Source organism: Tachypleus tridentatus, chromosome 10 (genome assembly GCF_004210375.1).
Source record: "Tachypleus tridentatus isolate NWPU-2018 chromosome 10, ASM421037v1, whole genome shotgun sequence".
Classification (NCBI taxonomy): Eukaryota; Metazoa; Arthropoda; class Merostomata; order Xiphosura; family Limulidae; genus Tachypleus; species Tachypleus tridentatus.
This window is the reverse complement of record NC_134834.1, coordinates 57,309,750-57,323,926: the sequence shown is the minus strand read 5'-3', so window position 1 is coordinate 57,323,926 and position 14,177 is coordinate 57,309,750.

The window sequence follows — 14,177 nt, the reverse complement described above, 5'->3', positions numbered from 1 at the left end:
TACGTATTTCTGTCTAAGTTAGAATCAATCTAAATGATTTCACACACAAAAATAATGTTGCCAATGTAAGAAAAATATCTAATATATATATATAATTTGAAAGAAACAGGCAAAAAGCACACATCATTAAAGCAGATGTAGAAAGATTTAAAGCCTACCTTTTTGCTGATCCTTTTTGTTTATCTGCCATTGCACTTTTAGAGGTTTATACATTTCTGAGGTGATTTGTCAGCTGTCCATCAAGCAGCCAGTTAAAATGAACCTCAAATATTGAATTTGGTTTATTATAAATATCAAGGCTGACAAGGACAAGACAATCTTGAAGATAGCCAACTACATGGTTCCCATACCTTGAGCAGAATGAAATTCCAGACTTTTCCCAGATATTTTCCTGACCAAAATATGTTATTCCCTGACCATTTGTTCTATGCTTGTAACATATAATATGTGAAATTGCAAAATATTATTCAAGCCGTACATTAAGTCACAGTTTGCTTAAATTTCACCTTGCAAAATTTCAGTAAGATTGATCACACTATTCTTGAATTTTTTATCTTTCATCAGAACATAAATAAGGGCAGTTTACCCACTTGTTTATGATTCTGTATACCATCACCATTTTATTTTAAATTCAAATCATAAAAATGTTAATGCAGCATAAATAACACTATATTTTAATATCTGTGATTATTACACTAGAATCTTAACAGGAACAGGTTTAGTACTGCAAAATGGAATGTTCTTTAATAAAAACACTTATGTCAGTATTTATTAACCTCCTCAAGACCAAATTATGATATAATACTAGGTGTATGTTTTTGCTAATAAATTATAATAACTCATGAACATTAATAAATCTAAACTACTGACATTTTTACACATTGCACAATTTCTATGACACCTTTTGAAATATAAATTTGATTTTTCCGATTAACTTGTAATATATAATGCAATCAAAATTACTACATGTCATAGCTATTTATTACTCTTTTCAAACATATTACATGATGGTTGAACCAACACCAATTTTAAGTACACACACACACACCTCACAACACCAGGCCAAATTATGCATATGCTTGGCCACTTTGCTGAGAGAAAAGATAAAATAATTATCTAGAGTATAAAAACTAATTTAAAAAATATTTATCTCACTATATTTTGTACAAAAAAATTATTAATTACATTTTTAAAAATAAAAAACCCAGTAATTCAGAAACCTTCACAAAATTTAAAAAAATAAAAATTTCATAATCATCTTTTGTCTTTAAAAATACTGTAAAAACTGCACAACACTGCTAAATGTAAAAACCTTCAGTTGTTTCAAAATTAGTTTATTCATTTTTGCCTGTCTCAAGTACAACTGAAGTTACGAGAATGCGAGGACCATGTGCAGAACATAAATACAAAAGAAAAGGAGGCTGCTAAAGCTTTTCACAGTTGGAAAATTTAATGATTTCCATTGTCTGAACAAAAGCTCCAAAAGGAGGCCAAAAACTGACAATTAGAGATAATAATTACAATTCTTTCTCCAAAACAAATTTTAATAAAACTTACATCAACTCTTTCACAACACAGGCTCAGCCAACTTGAACAATCGTGTGACCTTCTTTAAGGTCTTTATAGATTTAATATTTCTAACTTTCAATATAATGTGAATATCTTCATAAAATTTCTCTGTTTTGAGTTGACATGTCTTTCACATACAAAAATCATTTTTTAGTGAAGTATTTTTAATAAACTAAAATAAAGATTTGTCCATCACTATATTGAGTAAATTGTTTGAACATTCTATGTACAAAGTAATTTTCATGTTAAGAATAAAAATACTTTTCTCATTTCAAAACTCTAAAATCCTAAAACTTCCTCAAAAAACATTTCAATTTTTTGTACATTAACATTTTATCTGTTATTCTCTCTACTCTAACTCAAAATGGAATCAGTCAATTTAAATGACCTCAAAAACCACCAAAAAAAATCTAAATTGCCCCTTTTTGTCTTTCTACAATGACCAACTTGTAACATGAAACTACATTTGCATATTCTAAGTAGCTTTAAGCTTATAACTGTAAGGATCTAATTATAATTAAATTTTGTTGTTTTATTGCCCTTTTAACCATATTTATCCACTACTGCACAACTGTAAGTTCTAAATCACTTGGGACATGTACAGCTCACATTAAGTTATCAAATTACATTACCCACATGCTGCTAATGTGCTTACCTCACAAAACACTTATTATATTATCATTTATTTTACCTAATCTAAAACCATAAAGGATCCTTATTTTTACATTTTAGTTACTTTCATAATAATAAATAAAGTATAAACATGAAAAACAAGAAATAAAGTACTTAATCATCTTTTTTCTTCCTATCAATTGTCAATGACATTTAACCATATTTTTTATTATTTTTTTATTAATGGTAATAATGCACTAAATGATTTGGATTTAATTAAATAATACACCAAAAAGCACAGAATTGTAACATACAAAAATAATGTTTGGCATCTCTTAAACAGACTGACTTCTGGTCCACTTGATGGACCAATAGTCCTGTTAAATACTACTGAAAATGTAAGTTCAAAAATATAGCAATCCAAACAACATTTCTTTCAAAAGCTTGTTTGATCAAAATGCAGGCATCACTCTTGAGCCCACTGTTTGGTGCAGTTGTATTGAAATAAATTCCTTAAGTGACATCTTAGAGCTTCCACTCTTGAAGGACATAAACATGTGTTTGCTGCTTTTCCATGTTATGGATGAGTCTTAGCATTTCTAGGAGTTTCTTTTCTCCAACTCCAATCACAGCAATAGTAATTCAATCTATTTTTCTATATCCCTTGAAAGGTAACTGGTAGAAGCTTTACACCCAAATGAAGTACAATACGATAATATGGGAGAAAGTTTCCTGCTCTCTTTTGGAAATCTCTTCCCGATTTGTACAGCAACTGTGACTGACAGCACAACAATATTAATCCAATTAATTTTTCTCTATCCCTTGAAAGATAACTGGTAGAAGCTTTACATCCAAATGAAGTACAATAAGATAATATAGGGAGAAAGTTTCCTGTTCTCTTTTGGCAATCTCTTCCTGATTTGTACAGCAACTGTGTCTGACAATGTTTTGAGAGTACAACATCTTTCAAACTGTGTCCAAGAAACCAATCAGCATCACCAAGGTCGAATGTAGTTTTAACTCTACCTTTGTGTTTATATGTTAAATAATTCATTTAAATCTCTGCAAAAGAAGTGTTCTTTCACGCAATAGGCTTCTTGTGGTTGTTCTTGATCATTTTCAGGGTCATCAATTTTTCTAGCTTTAATATTGCATAGTTATCAGTTGTCATTATCCTAGCTTTTTCCCAATAAACAAAAGTCAGATGACAGCTCTCTTAGACAGTCTTTGTGGTGATACAGACACTTTAAAAAGAACTTGCTTCTTTAAAGGAAGTCTTGAGCTCATGATCAGGAGTAGACCCCCCCAATCAAATATCAGAAGCATTTCTTGTCATCAAAATAATCATAACCTAATGACATAAACAAAGGTAGAACTTAAGAGATAATTTTTGTTCCGACTGCATATTATTACAACTTCATGCTGATTAACTAAAGCCTATACCCAGTACTTGTAGAAGCCAAAATACCAGAATATTCTTAAAACTAGTTGTTTTAAGTTTGTTGGGTTGTTTGGCATTTAAATGGTCCAGAGTAATAAGGCTCTCTGAACCAAACAGTTGGGAAAAGAGTGACCCAACCTTTGCAAAAAGTGTTCTCTCTTGAGAAAGTTATCCTCATTAAGATTTCAAGTCAAATCAGGTGGCTCATGGTGCTACCATCAGAACCCACATTGTGTGGGCAAGGAGGTTTTTTGATTCTAGGAATCAAACAAGATGAGCATTGACCATCCTCTCCAAGACTTTATACAGACAGCTCATCAAAGCAATAGATCAATAGTTTGTTAAAATCTTGGGATACTTCCCAGGCCCAGAAAAGGGTAGTATAATAGCTTGGTGCCAAATATCAGGAAAGACATCTTACTGCCAAATCAAGTTGAAAACAACCAGAAGGATAGAAAGAGATAAAGGAGATAAATGACACAGCATCTCATAATGAATACTGTCAAGTCTGATTGAAGTACTGCCAGATCAATGAAGAGCTATCTTCAGTTCCACCATGGTAATTGGCCAATTATAATTGGAAAGACCCACCTCCCGAAAAGAAAGAGCTATCTCTCAATGCAGATCTTGATAGCCGAGAAGGCTGATGAGGAGACAGATGAGCCAGAAAGATAGGAAAAACTCTCTCCAGGAATGTTAGCAATGTCAAGGACTTTCTCAACTTTCTGATCATCTGAGAAAGCAAGATCAAAAGAGTTTGGGAGGTGTACAACCCACAGACCTTCTGAATCATTTCCCACGCAACTTTGGAGCTGGTGAAATTAGAGATGCTCAAAGTATCTTAAATCCAAGATTCCTTTTTGCTTTGATGAGTGATATCAACCATGGCCAGTTTTCTGCTAGATGATAGAAAATGGTCTCTGTCATGTGGGTCATTCTCCACACTCCAAGAAAAAAGAATACAGTGAGGGTCAGCAAGCAGACAGATCCATAGCAGTAAAACACTGAATGTGTGCATGAAAGTAAGTAAAAGAACCATCACTGAATAGAAAGAGATTATGATCCATGAGCATACATTCTACAGAACCCCCTCCATTAATGGCAACACCACATCAGAAGAGATATATATAATAGGAGATAGTAACTGATCAAAAGAACATCTTCACTGAACTGATTGCAAGTCTCTCCTGCAAACAAGTAGATGGAACAAATAGCAAATGGTATGACACAAAGAGAGATGAACTAAAACAGCTTCAAGTGAAGTGGAAAGCAGTACAGTTGTAAAAGACATGTACTGGATGACCAGCAAAGCCACACTACCATAGGTTCAACCATCACACAGCCTGTCTTTCCTACAGAGGGAAAACTGTTGAATGGTGATGTGATTGGCAAGATGATGAAAACTTTTCTGTAAGGAAAAAACAGACATAGCAGTATGAACCAATCAGGACCTTAATGTTACCCAAGTTAGAACATAAGCAATGACAGTTCCACTGTATCAGTGTGACCATTGTTATTTATTAGAGGATGAGAACAGAAAGCCCTTTGGTTTTATTTTTCTAAAATTACATAATCTTAAAACCATTCAAGTCAAATTTAAAAGTATTTCAGTGGCTAGTTTCAAAAGTTGCACACCTGCTTAAAAAAGAAGTAGGTCATGGTCATACTAAAGAGATTTTTTTTCGTCACAATCTAAGTTACAATAATAGAAAGTGTGGTAACATAAAAAGCTTTTTAAGAAAAAAAATTCATATCTGATTTCTGATTCACCACTGAAAACAAATATAAAACCAATTTAAAATATACATACATATTAACTGTTAAAATTGTTATTTCACTTTATAAAATCAAAACACATCAAAAGTTTATTTACCAAGACTGAATGCTCTGAGCAAAATAAATACTACTCACACTTACTATATGAAACAGTTTTCACATATACAATTTCAACGCGTTTCAATTTCATTTTAATAGTACATTTTATAATTAATATGACTGTCAGTAACTGATAATTGAGAACATGCAAGGTTTTAAACATTTGAATTATATATTTACTACTCAAGTAACAGAAGGAAAAACTGAAATAACACTGTTTTGCACTTGATAGCTACCCAAATACTAAAGACAGATATAATATTTAAAACTGCACAAAATCAACACCATTTACCTACCTTATCACTTAAGGTGGCTATATACCTAATCATTTCTTGGTCTAATGGATATTGGGAGACATGTTTTACCATCCATTTTACAAGTTTTACATGTCCTTTTTTTAAATGCTGCCATCAAACAAGACACTTTTCTATTGTCCTGGCTGTCAGTGTCAGCACCAGCATTAACTAAAAGCTGAACTACATCTAAATGTCCACCTAGGAATAAAACATGTCATCAGTTCATCTATAAGAAGTAGAGACTTCTAAGTAAAATAGTAATATTCTAAAAAAATATTCCTCCTATTTAACACATACCAACATTTTAATTTTGAAACATTTCTCATGAAGGTTTTATAGTTAAGGTAAGATATGAATAGTTCATGAAAGTTGATAAACAATTGATGATTTTGCTTGAGTAATCACTTACATTCAACTGTTTGATTATAATCAGGAGTCTAATTTCAAAATACCAACCACACTTCATTTAATATAACACGCATCTTCAGGTAAAATAACTTAGGAATAAGTTACTTTTCTTCAGTCCTGTGCTATAATTTGTTATATACATACTATAATAAGAAACCTATAACAAACTGAAAATACAATTAACAGTGTTCAATGGTATTCTCACTACATATTCCCACAAGATTACTAAAACAACAGAAATTTTTTATGCTGAAAGTTACATTACTTTGCAAGATTTTGAAATAATTTTTATATTAAAAGTTAACACTTTTATTACTCTAAGAAAAAAAAATTTGCAAGTAAAAGATTTAAATGCATGCATAGTTTCAGCTGTAGGTCTTCATCAAATATTAGTTAACTGGATACATTTTAAATTGTTTTAAGAAAGTATTTTCAAAACACAAAAAATATAGGACCACTTGACCAATAATACTGTTGATGTTCACAGAAAAAATACTGGAGATGGCTAGATGGAATAATTATTTAAATGTTTTTCAAACATATTGAAAAACTGTTTTCATTTTTTGTTTCAAATAAGTACAACATCTAGGGACCTTCGACATTTCTTTATTTTTATATGAAAATCAGAACTGTTGTTCAAATATTATGCATTCATGAAGATATTTGGAAAATTTTTTTACTTTCCAATAATAAAGGATGGATTCAAAAAAGCTAACACCTGATGTAGACCTACAACAAAATTAGTTAGATTTTTAAAAATACTTTACACATAAGCATTTGTTTTTTTTTTATGTTAAAGTTTATTAATTTGATGTGAAAAAATTGTTTGGAAATGTCTCAGTATCTTCAAAAGAGCACTACACTGTCTAAATGATATACTTTGTAATACAGATTATAAATAAAAAAATTACTAAACACAGCAGTGACTAATTTCCTTACCATCAGGTACAGGATAACATAAGTTACATATTGCGTGCATGACTATTTTGAGATGATAAATCACATAGTGTAAGGGAATGCCCACAACTACACTTCAGTAATCAAGCATGGGATAATTCAGGTGCATCTTTACAGAAAAAAGGGACAATAAAAACTTAGCAAGTGCCACATCACTTGCTAGAGGGAGAGATATATCAGAGGTATTAAATTAACCATTATTTTGTACATAGCAATATCCTTGTGTGAAGAAGCCAACAACTTATTTTTTGAATTGACAAAATGTCAATTCTAAACATCTCTGTTTGTATCATATTTATTTTTCATTCCACATTAGGTCAAAATCAATGTCATAACATTGCCAGATAAAGTTAAGATATACAAGTAGGATTTTTTAATTCAAATTTCTTTTCACTAAATATTACCAAAACAGAAAATGTTTTTCATACATTTTAGGAAATCAATAATTAAGCTACTTTAAGTTTATATGAACCCCCCCTTCTTTATAGGGCATTTACTTCCCATAAGACCTACATGTTGTAAGCTAAAGTCCTTGTTTCTGATACACAATTGCCCAAATATACTTTCAATTAACATACACTGGAAAAAATAATTATAGTTGATTTAAATGCAAAATACGTAAATCACTTCATAATAATACTTTATTTATTTATAAGATTTTTTGTTCAATTACAAACACCAGACTACATACATCAGTTACATGTTTAATACAACCTTCCACAACTCAATAACGATCTTCTAATTAACCAAAACAAATTAACTACATATAGACTGTAAAATATTCATTTTTCTGTATTACTGCAATACACGAATACTGTTGAACCACTAAATTCCTTTAAGTTGTAGTAAAAGTATACTTTTTAACTGTATATACAATTATTACAATTTGTAAGATAAAATAAACCCAATATTACAAGTTCTCCATAAAAAAACATTTTATTTCTGGTATTGTATCATTTCTAACCATGATGTGCATTTCAAAAAATGTTTTAAAACATCAGAGTTGATCAATAATTATGCACATTTGCCAAGAAAGTACCTGGTTACTTTCAAGATTTTAAAATGAGAAAGAGAACGCTCTTTGGTCATAACATTGGAATGCATGGATAGAGACCTATTAATACCTGCATGCTAAGCCATTTCTCTGAATAAAAACAAGTGTCGCTGTTTAAAAAATATTCTTAATTTCTGTGTCTTAAGAAAACAGAAATATGAAAGTTATACAAAAATTCAGAGAGGTAACATACTTCCGATTGTCCACAAATGCTGAATAGCAAAAATGAAAACAAGAATGATAGAGTAAAAACACAACTACTTTTTAATATGCATCATGTATTACAATCATTATGCTGTTTACATTTTCCTGATATAATTTCAAGTTAGTTCTGTTCTACAGGCAAATAATAGGAAAGTAAATACTATCATGAACAAACATATCACTGCTTTCTCTGGACATGTTTGAAAGTAAAGACAAAACTTTCAGAATGATGGTTAAGTCACTAACAGAAATATTTTTTTTTCAATGTTTATTATAACTATATTTTAAGTGCAAACTATTTATACATAATAAATCATGGAGTAAGTTTTTACAATTAATACTACACAATATAAGATACAACAGTGAAGAAAATTTGTATGTAACATCCTTGTTTTATTACCTTAATAAAATGACTGATACTTACATCTTTTAATGCTACATTATTATTTTTATATTGTTTACTGAAAATCAGTTAATACATTGACATTTGTAATTTATTAAACATTAACCCTATGCTAAGGATAAATTAAGTTTAATGACATTGAAAATCCAAGATGTGCATAATAGACCTCTGAAGTTACAAAGTTATCTTCACAAAATTTGACAAGCTTCTAGTAATATTACAAGTCTATTGTACACAAAAAATTTGAATTTATATTAAAAAATTTATACTAAAGTTTTATCTATGAATTTCTAAACTTTTACTGAGTCAATCTGAATGCAAAAAAGATATTTATGTTAAAAGTAAGAGCATTTCCTCTCACCTTACAGTTTTCATATTTCATTTGCACAGTCTCTAAAACCTACTAAATTAATATTATAAGTTTAAGGTAGAAACTATATTTTATCTGTTACTGTCTCTAACACCAACTGCAGATAAATCATCAATACAAAATAAAATTAATATTTTTTTATATACATTATTTATTTCCATATTTTTAGTTAATGATTTCAACTATTCAGATCTATTTTAATTTTTAAGTTTTCTTGTCTGGTCTTTGTACCTACAAGGTGTACAAGCAATAAACCCTAGTAGAGTAAACAAACACAATACAGTAATGTAAATATTGCAAGTTCACCTTTCCTATTAACTGATCTCATGAATTTTATCTTAGGTTTCAGTGCCAAACTTACGAAATTTAAAATGTAAAACTTACAATTACTTTTGTTAAAAATATATACCAGTTAAATGTTAAAAACTAAGAAATTTAGGACAAAATCAAACCTCTCACTGTTGGAGGACAGACAATCAACTTTAATTCTTTTTCTCACTAAGTTGCATCTTCAAAAGTGAATGTTTTCTTACAAGTACTTATCTTCTATAAAAAAAAACCAAAAACATTTATCTTCTTTCTGTCATCTAAATATCTGTAAAAACTTTTCACAATCAGCACACCAGCCTATATACCCCATAAAAATTGCACCACTTTTAAAGATGTAAGTATCACATAACATTGCACCACCTACTTTGATGCAGCTAGCTACCTCTGTTATGCCTGCTCAATCCTCACTTTTAAGAATTTGCTGGATCTAGAAAAGAAACACCATCAGTGGGGAGGAAGAGAGGGAAGTACCTACTGTATAAGAAAATGTTAATATTCTACACAGTTTGACTTCTGTTTACACAAAGCTATAATTCCACACTGCTAATAGTGAAGGGACCTGTTAGGTGCACAACACTGAAACCAAATGAAAAGCGACCATCCACAGTGAACGAGTGTGCTGCAAGATGAAAACAAAGCACAACCCGTGTGGTACTGCATTATTCCTGGAAGAGGTATACTTTTCAATCTCGAAGTATGAAACGAATCCAATATGGGCCAAAAAAAAAGGATGTGCACCAGTGCAACTTGTTCTATAGTAAAACAGAAACCAAATGAGCTATATACATACACAACTGGACAGGCAAGTTTCCATAACTCAATCTTAGAATTAGAAGGGAGATGATAAAAAGAAAGAAAGATAAAAACAAATATACTGTAATACAAATATAGTGCCTAGGGTGTATGGACCATGTTACATATACACATCAACCACATCTCTCAGTAAACAGATTATCATACATCAAGCAACCAGAATTATGAAGAGAAAGTAGTTTTTTTGTCAAAATTGGACAAGTTCCTAAAATCACTGTTAGAACAAAAAGAACAAAAACCAAACACCAACTCAGGACAGGGTAATATCTGTAACTGGGATTACTGACAATAAATCATAATTCACTCAACTATAAATGCAGAGAGACATATCCTGCATCCAAGATTAGGAGGAGGATATAAAACATTTGCTCAGAATCAAGAACAATGTACGTATGTCCTGTTACCAATATTATGATGTATATGTGGAGTCTGAAGTGCCCCAAATTCAACCATAGGAACAGGGAAAGAACTTCCTGCAACTAGAATTAACAAGATGATGGGCTTCTATTGCACATAACTGTAGGAAGAAAGCAGTGCCATCCTGGAACTGGTATTATGAGAAAAATCTCACATAAGTAGGGTCTGCCCCAATTGACAGTTATCCCACTGGGAAAAAAAAAAAAAAAAACATACAGGAGAAATGGAAGGAGGGAAAATAGCTTTGTCCTCTTCCTACTGAGTGTATAATCATGAGTACGCATGGTAAATTAAATTTCTAAAGTCACCCAGGAGGAAGCCTCTCTAATCCACTACCCTGGCAACTGGGAACAAGGAAGTGGTTAGAACTCTTGTACTCCACTGGAAGAAAAAAGGGGAGAAGTGCACATAGTGGAGAATCTGTAGAAACATCATACCAGAGAAAGTGCAATGGGTGTCTGAGATTTCCTATTTTGAAAACAGACTGACTTGATTTATTCATTCAAAGGATCAGCAGAGTTGGGCACAAATCCTCTTCTGCTTTACTCATAAAGTCCAAGAGTGACAGGACATCACTGAATGAAACTTACTATTTAAAAACAAACATAATATATACATGTGTATACCACAGGGTATACCACCAGTAGTCATGCATAACACCCAATCTCTACAGTTGGTGTAATAGCACCGTCAGTAAATACAGCAAGTTTGAAACAAAGCATACTGACCAGACAACACCCACCACATACACACACATGTATACAAATTATAAAAATTATGCAGTGAGAATGAGGGACAGCCTACAGATACACTGGATACATAAGATATATGGATGGGTAGAGACTTATGGGCCACCCTGTATCTAAATTTGCTAATGATGTTAAAATACAAGAACTATTTCATGTGGAAAGTGGGAGCTTTTAATAATGAGAAGTTTTAGTTATGTGCACAAATTTGAAAAAGTCTTATTCTTGCAAGTTTTATTCTTAAAAACATGTTAAACTACAGTGTTTAGTTCTAAATTAAATTCTCTTTATAAGACTTCAAGTTTAACAGAATATGAATATTGACTGTTATAACTAATTCTCACTTAAATCTTTGAAGCTATGAGAAGAAGCTCAACAGTATGAATTTGTTTCCATTAAAGTACAAATGATTTAAGAAAGGGGTTCATATTCAGTTGTTAATTCTTGTTAAATTACTTAATATTCAGTACTCCACTATCTTTCAGTGATCAAATGAAAAGGTTTTGGTTTGTTTTGAATTATGCGTAAAGCTACTCGAGGGCTATCTGCACCAGCCGTCCCTAATTTAGGAGTGTAAGACCAGAGTTAAGGTAGCTAGTTATCACTACCCACTGCCAATTCTTGGGTTACTCTCTTACCAATAAATAGAGGGATTAACCATCACATTAAAATGCTCCCATAGCTAAAAGAGCAAGCATGTTTGGTGTGACAGGAATTTGAACCCACAACCCTTAGATTAGGAGTTGAATGCCATAACCACCTAGCCATGCCGAGCCAAAAAGGTTTTGGAAATATGGATTTGAAAATTTGGGGTTATAAGTTTACATTAATGAAATCAAGAAAGAGACTTATTATTTGACAAAATTTGTTTTTAGGTTAGTTTCTGGTTTATGGCATTACTGTTATATAGGTACAATGCATATTCAAATGTTAAACGATATATTTAATTTGCTTTAATAAATTAAATGTATACATTTTAGTAGTAATCTTTCATTATTATTTGACAAGAAAGCAACTTCCAATTGCCTTCTGTTGCCTTGCTATTTAAATTCCATTACATTATTATTCTACTACCATGAGGTTTCTAGACCATTTTATGTTGAAAAATAACAAATAGATTTAGTTAACATAATTTTGCATTAATGATACTGATATTTATAAAACCAATATAAAACCAAGTTATAAAACCAATGATAAATTATAATTTTACATAAGTAATAAGATATTAACATTATTGAAATTGTATAAACAGTATCAAACTTAAGAAAATTCACACGAAATTCATGCCCTAAGAATCTTTTTTTTTCAGTTTAATTAAAATTTTAAACAAGTTCAAGATAGTTTTAGTCCTAATAAAGTAGTATGTACAGTTGTACTAAGTGTTAATGTCCTTTAGGTTATAGCCTATAATCTATTCTTTAATGTTACTTTTGTTAAAAGTATTCAACAGAAAGTTTAATATATATAAATTGTGATAACATGTTTTAATTATAGGCTTTGTTTTGCATTGCCAGCTTAGTATACATATTTAGGAATAACCTAAATCTTCTCTTATTATCAAATTTCCTGCTATTAGCAGTATTATGCCCCAAAATAGCACTAGCAGAAAGGATACTTAATTGTAGAAACAATGCATTTTTATTACAAACATGAAAAAGAGTATATTTTGTCATACACTTTACCAAGTTGATTTGAAGTAACATTTAAAGATAAGCTCATAATGACTATTACACTTATCAACCTATGTCCAGCTCTGACTCCCTATCCTATTGCATATACTGCATATGAAGGTAATATATTCCAAAGAATGAACACCATTTGAGAAAATGTTCCTATATCCCCTAGTCCTACCACTCCTTCCATTCAATATAATAATGCATCAATTCTATTTATTACCTTATTAATTTTAAACACTTAAATCAGATCTCCTCTAGGTGCAAACTTTCTTTACTCGAGAGAAAATTTTTAAGGTCCTTGAACTGTCTTCATATCACAACTTCTCTATCGTGGAAGTCATTCTAGTAGATCTCCTTTGAATCTCAATACTGAACACAATACTAAATGGGGCCTAGTAGAGATTTATACAAAGAAATAGCAGCATCCTTTAATTTATTTTCATTATTCATAAATGTAGCACAAATCCTGTTCAATCTTTCTAGTAGCAAAAGCACACTTCAGAATTCTGAAGAGATTAATCAACCAAAACACCAAGATCCTTTTCTTCCCTAACACTACTGGCATTAATTTTCATCAAAATTTTAACTAGCTTAAATTACCATACCCCACATCCATTACCATTCACCTAATATAATTAAATGGCATCTGCTATTTTTACCCAATTTTCCAATTGATCCAAATCCACTTGGTAAACAAGAGCATCCTCCTCACAAACTAGGGCTGTGTTCAAAGGTTTGAATGTCTATTCACTCTTTGGGAATATTAAGATAATTTTAAACATTCAAAATTTCAACAGGTGGTATTCAAGCATCTTTTTTCTCTTGTTAACACAAAGTGTTAATTTTTGAATAGTATTCACACATTAAATGTTAATTATGTGGAATATTCATCTTTTTGATTGTATAATATTCATTACTTACACAGAAGTTTAATCAGAAAAATAACATACATAATCAAAATATTATACATAGTAGCTCATCATAGTTGAATATTGGAAGGGGTTGA